Here is an 11218-nt window from a genome sequence, read left to right as displayed (position 1 = left end):
AGCAGATGCTAAATGAACAGGGACAGCAGGTGCTAGGTGAGCAGGGACAGCAGGTGCTAGGTGAACAGGGACAGCAGGTGCTAGGTGAGCATGGACAGCAGGTGCTACGTGAGCAGGCACAGCAGGTGCTAGGTGAACAGGGACAGTAGATGCTAGGTGAACAGGGACAGCAGGTGTTAGGTGAACAGGGACAGCAGGTACTAGGTGAGCAGGGACAGCAGGTGCTAGGTGAACAGGGACAGCAGGTGCTAGGTGAGCAGGGACAGCAGGTGCTAGGTGAACAGGGACAGCAGGTGCTAGTTGAGCAGGGACAGCAGGTGTTTGGTGAGCAGGGACAGCAGATGCTAGGTGAACAGGGACAGCAGGTGCTAGGCGAACAGGGACAGCAGGTGCTAGGTGAACAGGGACAGCAGGTACTAGGTGAGCAGGGACAGCAGATGCTAGGTGAACACGGACAGCAGGTGCTAGATGAGCAGGGACAGCAGATGCTAGGTGAACACAGACAGCAGGTGCTAGGTGAGCAGGAACAGCAGGTTCAATCCCCATACGGGGACCTCAGTGTGTGAGCTGAGTGCGCTACCAACCAAGCTACGGGCACCATAACAGAAGTTGACAGTCCCAGATTACAGTCTGGAACTGTCAACTTGTAGTTTGAGGACAATAACATTAAAAGCACTTGAACTGAGCTTGGTGGCCTTGAGAATAAAGGAGACACACCTGTCAGTCCATCTATCATTCCATCATGCAGGAGACACATGTCTATGGTGCTTCCAACAAAATCATTATCACCAGCTAATGTAGACTATTGTCACAACCTACGCCATTATGTGCTGGAATGTGATAAAATTAAGGAATTCAAAGAAATTTCAAATTATTCTATCTAAAGTGGCATATTAACAACCATTCTGGAAAAAATACCCCCCTCCCCCAACTGCCTATTGTAAATAACTCACAGCCACTTGAACTGGTTTAAATTCAATTATGCCTTGCTAAAAAAATAACGTTATATAAATCAAAATCACATTTAAGGTACACTGTGGAAAATTTTGATAATTTGTGTGTAAGAATTGATGGGGATAATAATGTTTTTCTGAAATTATGTAGTTATGTATCTTCAGTGACTTTTAAAAGATGTTCTGTGACATGAGAATTAATATTCTTTATTATTTCTTTATTCTGTAAGGAGTTGAATAAGTAAAATGAAGATGTTGTAATTTAGAAGAAATTGATACTTCAATAATTAAAATGTAGTACACACTTGGAAGTGTAATTAAATTAATTGGAAAGATGTAGTGGTAGACAACGTCGGCGAGAGCAACAAAAATGGCGGAGTATCACGGATGGAGCGGGGATTTGTGGAGAATTAATTTATTTTAATCTAAGCCGATATAAACAGTATTGGCAAATATAGTATCATGTATAATAAGTGAATTTAACGTGTATCTGGAAGGGTTCAGATAAAAAGTGAAACTCGCAAAATAATTATAGGAATAAAAACTTGTTTCTGGAGGCCCCACACTGGTGAGGGGCTCTTGATCTAGGGAATTAGATCTGTGCTCCACTTCCCTGAATGCCTCCCATCCCTCCCACATGCGTTGTATAATCCTACGGGAGCGCTGTATAACCCTTTGGTTTAGCGTTTCTTTTTTATAATCCTACGGGTTTAGCGCTCCCCATGATTATAATAACTGGAGACCCCATCCACAAGGGAGGTTCCTTGACGCTGGTGAGGGGCTCTTGATCTAGGGAATTAGATCTGTGTTCCACTTCCCTGAATTGAGCCTGAATATCTTCCATCCCCCCCCCCACAGCCGCTGTATAATACCTACGGGTTTAGCGCTCCCCATGTTTATAATAATGTTGCTGGAGAATCTACATTGCCTCCCAAGTGTGAATTAAATCTCGCAACAGGTAATGTATTTATTTATTGACCAATAGTTTACTGTCCTGTGAGGGAGTTGTTAGGATATGTCGAGACTATAGTTTGGTAAGATATATTTCCCTGTTTTGTAATTGACACTATGTAATTTATGTTTTAATTATTGGAAATTGTGTTACATAATAAGATACCAACAAATTTAAGTCCAATAATTAATCCTGAATTTATACAGTCCACAAGCAAATTTAATACAGCCAATGTTACTGCCTTGAAGTATTTCCTTCATTAAATTCAAGAACTATATGTTCATATAATTTAAGTTCCAGATGTGAGAGTTTTGGAGGTGAGAAAGTGGTCATCGAAGGAACAGTATTGTGACCCACTGTTGGCAACTATACCAGTACTTTTTGATTATAATAATAATGGAGGTGAGAAAGTGGTCATCGAAGGAACAGTATTGTGACCCACTGTTGGCAAAGTCCAACCTGTCTCCAAGGTACAACTATACCAGTAAGTATATTCTGTTTTAGATGTGCCAGTGTTCTCCTCAGTTATATAAGTCAAATGTTAATTCAGGATTGTACCTCTGAAATTCACCCACATAGTCTCATTAACGACAATTTTTTTTTTACTTAACCCATGTCTTCAAAAATTACTTATTACGACTGTAACCAGATATAAAAATGTAAATAGTTCATTACCACTTATTCGCTAAGCTATTAAAACTGGGGCTCAGTCCCTGGACCCATTATGTACCTCTGTAGTGTTTTACTACCACCCAAAGAACGAGTATGGCTTCATTAATATTAAAAGTTTCTAAACTATTTTTTCCCCTCCTATTCTTTCTACCTCCCCTCCCGTCTCATCCCCCTCCCTTCCCCTCCCCTGGTGCCCTGTATTTGATAATGCGTATGTGGCATTTACAAGTACTTACGTCACAGGAAGCCAGGGATCTTGAACGCCGCAATATGAAGCTCTGCAGAGATCCTCGAGCTGGCGTAGTAGAAGGTGCCTAGTGTTATCAGGGACGCAAAGTAACACTCCAGATGGTGCCCAGTGTTGTCGGGACCCCAAGGCGGCATTCCAGAAGGTGGGTAGTGCTGTTGTAGACTCCAGGTGCACTAGAAGGTGGGTAGTGCTGTTGTAGACCCCAGGTGACACTAGAAGGTGGGTAGTGCTGTTGTAGACCACAGGTGACACTAGAAGGTGGGTAGTGCTGTTGTAGACACCAGGTGACACTAGAAGGTGGGTAGTGCTGTTGTAGACCCCAGGTGACACTAGAAGGTGGGTAGTGCTGTTGTAGACACCAGGTGACACTAGAAGGTGGGTAGTGCTGTTGTAGACCCCAGGTGACACTAGAAGGTGGGTAGTGCTGCTGTAGACCCCAGGTGACACTAGAAGGTGGGTAGTGCTGTTGTAGACCCCAGGTGACACTAGAAGGTGGGTAGTGCTGTTGTAGACCCCAGGTGACACTAGAAGGTGGGTAGTGCTGTTGTAGACACCAGGTGACACTAGAAGGTGGGTAGTGCTGTTGTAGACTCCAGGTGACACTAGAAGGTGGGTAGTGCTGTTGTAGACCCCAGGTGACACTAGAAGGTGGGTAGTGCTGTTGTAGACCCCAGGTGACACTAGAAGGTGGGTAGTGCTGTTGTAGACCCCAGGTGACACTAGAAGGTGGGTAGTGCTGTTGTAGACCCCAGGTGACACTAGAAGGTGGGTAGTGCTGTTGTAGACCCCAGGTGACACTAGAAGGTGGGTAGTGCTGTTGTAGACCCCAGGTGACACTAGAAGGTGGGTAGTGCTGTTGTAGACCCCAGGTGACACTAGAAGGTGGGTAGTGCTGTTGTAGACCCCAGGTGACACTAGAAGGTGGGTAGTGCTGTTGTAGACCCCAGGTGACACTAGAAGGTTGGTAGTGCTGTTGTAGACCCCAGGTGACACTAGAAGGTGGGTAGTGCTGTTGTAGACCCCAGGTGACACTAGAAGGTGGGTAGTGCTGTTGTAGACCCCAGGTGACACTAGAAGGTGGGTAGTGCTGTTGTAGACACCAGGTGACACTAGAAGGTGGGTAGTGCTGTTGTAGACCCCAGGTGACACTAGAAGGTGAGTAGTGCTGTTGTAGACCCCAGGTGACACTAGAAGGTGGGTAGTGCTGTTGTAGACCCCAGGTGACACTAGAAGGTGGGTAGTGCTGTTGTAGACCCCAGGTGACACTAGAAGGTGAGTAGTGCTGTTGTAGACCCCAGGTGACACTAGAAGGTGAGTAGTGCTGTTGTAGACACCAGGTGACACTAGAAGGTGGGTAGTGCTGTTGTAGACCCCAGGTGACACTAGAAGGTGGGTAGTGCTGTTGTAGACCCCAGGTGACACTAGAAGGTGAGTAGTGCTGTTGTAGACCCCAGGTGACACTAGAAGGTGGGTAGTGCTGTTGTAGACCCCAGGTGACACTAGAAGGTGAGTAGTGCTGTTGTAGACCCCAGGTGACACTAGAAGGTGGGTAGTGCTGTTGTAGACCCCAGGTGACACTAGAAGGTGAGTAGTGCTGTGTGTCCTAGATGGAGTTTTAGAAGGTGCCTAGTGTTGCGTAGCTATCAAAATTTTGGGGCCTAGTCCTTGGACTCATTATGTGTGCTTCTGTAATTTTTTGACTACCGACCACAGTAGTGACAGTGGATAACAGTGTCCGGCACCATTATGGGATCTTTCATTGAAAAAATTAAGTTCCCGAAGCACAGTTTAAGCGACGGGTTTAAGATATACTAAAAAATCTACTTTAGCTTCTTGCTGACACTTTCACCCCTCATAATGCTACAGAAAATATTTAAATGCAATGACTTGATAACAAGTATCTGTTATACGTGAAATTTTAAACTGTCTTCGATTAAAGAAATATTGTTTTAAAAGTGAGAAGTATTATAGGGATTTATAATTCTGCGATAAGCCTGTATTTATGTGACTTTTCCTTGTACAGTTATAAGTAATTTATTGACTACTGTCGATCCATCATTGATAAATCGATCATGGAATGTTACGGCTGTGGCTCATATTTATTAAACACTTTGTGAGAACAAGGCATCTCAGACACCCATGTCATGTTTATTGTCCCTGTAGTCTTAACAGTCTCAACTTCTTGATGGAGTTGTAGTAGGCTATTGCCGCCATCTTAGAGAAAAACTGATTTACCAAAAACAGAATGGAAACAAGAGAATATTCAAATTAAAATGTATTTGCACATGATACATTGTTTATACAGGAATGGGAGACACTTTAATGCATGCAGGAAGTCCATGGTTATGGAAAGTATTTCAGGCAACATTAAGGATGAGTCCCAGAGATTCTTCCCGTAACTTTTGTAGTTAAAGATCCGCTAGCTAGAACAAAGTGCCGGCTTCCACGAACCGGATTATATTTACTAGGGATATGCTATGAAAAATGTATATACGAGCTTACCCTTCATGCGTGACCTGCTGAACCAGGAGGGAAGGAAGGTTAGGTTTGTCAGGAAACAGGACAGGTGTTTCCTGAAGCGCGTCTTAGTCATATGATGACCCGCAGCTGAAACTTTTGGTCATCTGACCGAGGCCTTCCGCTGGCTTACCAGTCCACCTCTTTCAAAGTTATGGTTATGATTATAGCCATTGTTTTTTTAATTGAACCAAGAGGGATCTATGAGGCTAAGTTCCTCTGAGGTGATTGAATGATGCTAGGTCCTCTTTGAGGGGACTGTTGAATGGACCAGGTGAGGATGGGTCCCTCTTTGGATGGACTAGGTGAGGATGGGTCCCTCCTTGAAAGGACTAGGTGAGGATGGGTCCCTCTGAATGGACTAGGTGAGGATGGGTCCCTCTTTGAATGGACTAGGTGAGGATGGGTCCCTCTTTGAATGGACCAGGTGAAGATGGGTCCCACTTTGAATGGACCAGGTGAGGATGGGTCCCTCCTTGAAGGGACTAGATGAGGATGGGTCCCTCTTTGAAGGGACTAGGTGAGGATGGGTCCCTCTTTGGATGGACTAGGTGAGGATGAGTCCCTCTTTGGATAGACTAGGTGAGGATGAGTCCCTCTTTGGATAGACTAGGTGAGGATGAGTCCCTCTTTGGATAGACTAGGTGAGGATGAGTCCCTCTTGATGGACTAGGTGAGGATGGGTCCCTCCTTGAAAGGACTGGGTGAGGATGGGTCCGTCCTTGAAAGGACTGGGTGAGGATGGGTCCGTCCTTGAAAGGACTGGGTGAGGATGGGTCCCTCCTTGAAAGGACTGGGTGAGGATGGGTCCCTCCTTGAAAGGACTGGGTGAGGATGGGTTCCTCTTTGGATGGACTAGTTAACGTATGGTCGCTCCTAGAAGGAGCTAGGTCCATTGTAGGTGAAGCAAAAGGTAACATGGACCCTACTAAGTGAGGAAGGCTATGTTCACGTCGCCTCATTCCGAACCACTAAGCTACAAATTATGGATAAAAGGTTTAGCGTGTGTCGTTTGGATACTTCTTGTGAAATCTTTATCTTCTGGAGATGTCTTGCCAAGTTTTGATCATCTGGAGACGTCTTGTAAAGTCTTGATTAAGTCTTTAGAAGGTGCAGTCGCTTGACGCTGTCACAGGATGTTTCAAGCTGTGTACTGCTCGTCCGGTGAGCAGGACTAAGCTTATCCGTTATATTAGAGGTCTCTAGCTTTGGGGACTAAAGGTGGTAAACTTATTGTCTAGAATGTATTTCATGGCATCAAGCTTTAATATTGAAGGTGGTAAGCTTACCTTCTAGTATCTATACCATGAAGGTGGTAGGTGGTGAGCTTATCTTCTAGTATCTGTACCATAATATAAAGCTTTAATGTTGAAGGTGGTAAGAGTACCTTTTAGTATTTATACCGTGGTATAAAGCTTTAATGCTGAAGGTGGTAAGCTTACATTCTAGTATCTATGTCATGGTATAAAGCTTTTAATACTGAAGATAGAAGCTTATCTTTCAGGATCTATACCATACTATAAAGCTTTTATACTATAGGTGGTAAGCTTAGCTTCTAGAATGAATAACATGGCTTTAAGCTATTTATACTAAGGGTAGTAAGCTTCTCGTCTAGGACTGTATACCGTGGCTTCAGTCTTGTATACTGAAGATGGCAAAAATGTTAATGTGCGGCCTATGGCATTTTATCAACAATTATTATTATTATTATTATTATTATTATTATTATTATTATTATTATTATTATTATTATTATTATTATTATTATTATTATTATTATTAAAACTAAAGACAAAACATATAAGGGTCATACAGCACTGTTGTTTCGCCTGCGCAGTAGACTTCTTCAGTATGAATTAGATAATGCATTAACCAAAGGTCGATCAACTGCTCCTGGAGAGGATGGTATAACCTATGATATTCTCAGAACTCTAAGGCACGTGCCTGATAACCCTTTGTTGGCACTGTATAATCTCAGTTACATTGAGGGCGTTCTTCCTACTTCCTGGACCAATAGTCTCGTGCCTATCCCTAAGCCCCAACAGCCTGATACATTTAGGCCGATCTCGTTAACTAGTTGTCTTTGCAAAACTTTTGAAAGAATGATGCTTAACAGATTGTACTACAGAATCAGACATCAACTTTCCACCTACCTCTATGGGTTCATGAAAAGTAAAAGTGTGCAGAACTGTATTTCCACCTTTCTCACTGCACACACCTCTACTAGTTTTACCACTTTTCTTGATCTAAAATCTGCATTTGATATTGCAAACAGATCCGTTATACTACATGAACTAGCCAAAATGAATATTGGTGGTAGCTTACTCTGCTGGATAATAGGATACCTGTCAAATAGAGTATCCTCTGTCCTTTACCAAGGCTTCAGAAGTGATTCTAAAGAAATGTCTTTAGGTACACCGCAGGGAGGAGTTCTTAGTCCCATGCTATTTAATATTCTGATTAATGCTCTCCTAAATGCTCTACCTGCCTCACCTAAACATATAGCTATAAGCTATGCTGATGATATCATGATCCATACAACAGGGCATAAGAAGATGAATACCATTCTTAATGAAGTTCAAGCAATTTGTAATCGACTAGGCCTCATAATATCTTCCTCTAAAACAAAGATATTAACAAGCAAACGACATCCCCCACCCATCTATTTGCAGGGTGAAATCATTAGCTACGTTAAAACTTACAGATATCTTGGTGTAGATGTACCCTTTAACAAATCCACTATACCACAACTAAACAAGAAATGTAAAGCTAGGCTAAATGCTCTCAAAGCTGTTGCTGGCTACAATCCCAACTATGGTGCTAATGTGAGAATCGTGAGAATGATGTACATAGCCTATGTTAGGTCCTTAATTGATTATGCTGCTCCCATGTTGATATTAGCTAGAGAAAGTTCCCTCCGACCCTTGGAGTTAATGCAAAATGAAGCTCTCAGGACTATTCTTGGCTGTCCCAGATCTACAAAAGTTCTTAACATGAGGAAGGAGCTTGGTATTTCTAGTATCAGTGATAGGATTGTTGAAATTAACACTGTACTCGGTATTAGAATGTTGAGAAACGAACCAGACACTGTCACAGTGAATCTTACCAAGTGTCTAGAGGTAAATACACACAGATCTAAATGGATTGTGAAAACGTGCAATTGCATTAAGTTTTATAACCTGCATGAACTGTATCACTGTAGGCAACAAGAGCATTTCACCCCTCCATGGAAGATGTGTTCATTTAATATCACATACCTACAAGTCCCTCCCAAGAAGCTCATTGCTAGTAATCCCTTCCTTAAATCTCTTGTTAGAGCAACTGCTCAAGAAGAAATTTTTCGCCTAGCTGGTAGTAATAAGTTATCACAAGTTATATACACTGATGGATCTAAACAGGAGTCTTCTGGCAGGGCTGCATCTGCTCTTGTTGCCACCTCCCTAGTTAAGAACGATAATAAATTTGTTGAGTTAGGCTTAAGAATTAACAACTGGGCGTCTACACTGCAAACTGAATTGTTTGCAATCCTAATGGCGCTAAAGCTAACCTATGACACTGAGCTTGACTCTATCATCATTACTGATTCTATGTCATCATTGAAGGCTCTTGGCTCATATAATGACTCCAACAACATGCTCATTGGGGAAGCCAGGTATAGATACTCAAAAATTAGGGACAAAGGAATTAATGTACAATTGCTATGGATCCCATCACACATTGGATTACTCCTTCATGATAAAGTTGATATGTTAGCCAAGAAGAGTATCCAGAAGGAGAACGTAGAATATAACTTTGGTATAACTGTGTCTAGCATTAGGAATAATATTAGGAGAGAAGTAAATAATGAAGATGATTGTTATAGGAATGCAGTTAGAAGCCTGAGTAGATCTATAACCCACTATGATAACATGAACGTAGATAAGTATGTTTATGGAGCAACTTGCAATGTGAACAGACTGACTGATGTTGTAGTGGCCAGGCTTAGGCTTGGTTACAAGTACTTCTGGCAGTTTGGGAGACACACAGATGATGATCAAACTAAATGTAAATTATGTGATCAGGCATATGGTCACTCTCTTGAACACTATGTGCTTAATTGTCCACTTATTGAGGAATACAGAGACAGACAGTATAATAACCTATGTGACATGTCAAGATATCTTATTAATGAAAATAAGATACCAGATATACTAAGCAAATTTCCTAAATTTGCTTGTAACAGATAAGTGAACTATAGATATGTAGATATAAATCCATATGTATTCCTGTTAACCCTTTGGGGCCTAGTTCCTAGGCCTTTTGTGTATCCACATGCTCTCGCGCTACCGTCCACAGGATGGATATGGGGTGCACAATAAACTAGCCACTTCGGTGGCAAAATCTATCTAATCTCTTCAGTCGTATACAGGAAGCAGTAAAATTGTGGTAGGTGTTGTAATACTTTTGACGCTACCGGTCGCTGTGTGTTAACAACATTGTGTGTGTTGTGAGTGTGCTAACAACATCGTATGCGTTGTGAGTGTGCTAACAACATCGTATGTGTTGTGAGTGTGCTAACAACATCGTTTGTGTTGTGAGTGTGCTAACAACATCGTATGTGTTGTGAGTGTGCTAACAACATCGTATGCGTTGTGAGTGTGCTAACAACATCGTATGTGTTGTGAGTGTGCTAACAACATCGTTTGTGTTGTGAGTGTGCTAACAACATCGTTTGTGTTGTGAGTGTGCTAACAACATCGTTTGTGTTGTGAATGTGCTAACAACATCGTTTGTGTTGTGAGTGTGTGTGTGTGTGTGTGTGTGTGTGTTAGTGCTTTAACAAGAGGTGTGTGTGTTGTGAGCGTGTGTTAACTACATCAGGTATGTGTATTGTGAGTGTGTGTATTAATAACAAGTATGTGTGTTGTAAGTGTGTGTTAACAAGTGTGTTGTGAGTGTGTGTTAACAAGTGTGTTGTGAGTGTGTGTTAACAAGTGTGCTGTGTGTGCTAACAACATCAGGTATGTATATTGTGAGTGTGTGTATTAATAACAAGTATGTGTGTTGTGAGTGTGTTAACAAGTGTGTTGTGAGTGTGTTAACAACAAGTGTGTTGTGAATGTGTTAACAACAAGTGTGTTGTGAGTGTGTGTATTAAAAACAAGTATGTGTGTTGTGAGTGTGTGTTAACAACAAGAGTGTTGTGAGTGTGTTAACAAGAGTGTTGTGAGTGTGTGTTAACAACAAGAGTGTTGTGAGTGTGCGTTAACAAGTGTTGTGAGTGTGTGTTAACAACAAGTGTGTTGTGAGTGTGTTAACAACAAGTGTGTTGTGAGTGTGTTAACAACAAGTGTTGTGAATGTGTTAACAACAAGAGTGTTGTGAGTGTGTGTTAACAACAAGAGTGTTGTGAGTGTGTTAACAACAAGAGTGTTGTGAGTGTGTGTTAACAACAAGAGTGTTGTGAGTGTGCGTTAACAACAAGTGTTGTGAGTGTGTGTTAACAACAAGTGTGTTAACAACAAGTGTGTTGTGAGTGTGTGTTAACAACAAGAGTGTTGTGAGTGCGTTAACAACAAGTGTTGTGAGTGTGTTAACAACAAGTGTGTTGTGAGTGTTAACAACAAGTGTGTTGTGAGTGTGTTAACAACATCAGGTATGTGTGTTGTGAGTGTGTGTATTAATAACAAGTATGTATGTATGTTATGAGTGTGTTAAGAACAAGTGTGTTGTGAGTGTGTGTTAACAACAAGTGTTGTGAGTGTGTTAACAACAAGTGTGTTGTGAGTGTATTAACAGCAAGTGTGTTGTGAGTGAGTGTTGACAACAAGTGAGTTGTGAGTTTGTGTTAACAAGTGCGTTGTGTGTGTTGACAACAAGTGTGTTGTGACTGTG

The 11218-nt window shown here is 42.0% G+C and overlaps 1 protein-coding gene across 1 annotated transcript in view; it reads left to right on the top strand.

Annotated features, from left to right (window-relative positions):
• Positions 1–2271: 2271 nt before the first annotated feature.
• LOC128689528 (receptor-type tyrosine-protein phosphatase T-like) overlaps positions 2272–11218 on the top strand; it is a 208285-nt gene continuing 199338 nt past the window's right edge. The window contains exons 1-2 of the mRNA XM_070086130.1: positions 2272–2389; positions 2821–2969. The gene's annotated coding sequence lies outside the window, so the exon portion shown is untranslated. The remainder of the gene's footprint in view (positions 2390–2820; positions 2970–11218) is intronic.

The sequence above is a fragment of the Cherax quadricarinatus genome, chromosome 18 (assembly GCF_038502225.1).
Source record: "Cherax quadricarinatus isolate ZL_2023a chromosome 18, ASM3850222v1, whole genome shotgun sequence".
Taxonomy (NCBI): Eukaryota; Metazoa; Arthropoda; class Malacostraca; order Decapoda; family Parastacidae; genus Cherax; species Cherax quadricarinatus.
Note: the sequence above shows the minus strand (reverse complement) of the source record. Positions and strands in the feature narration are given on the sequence as shown.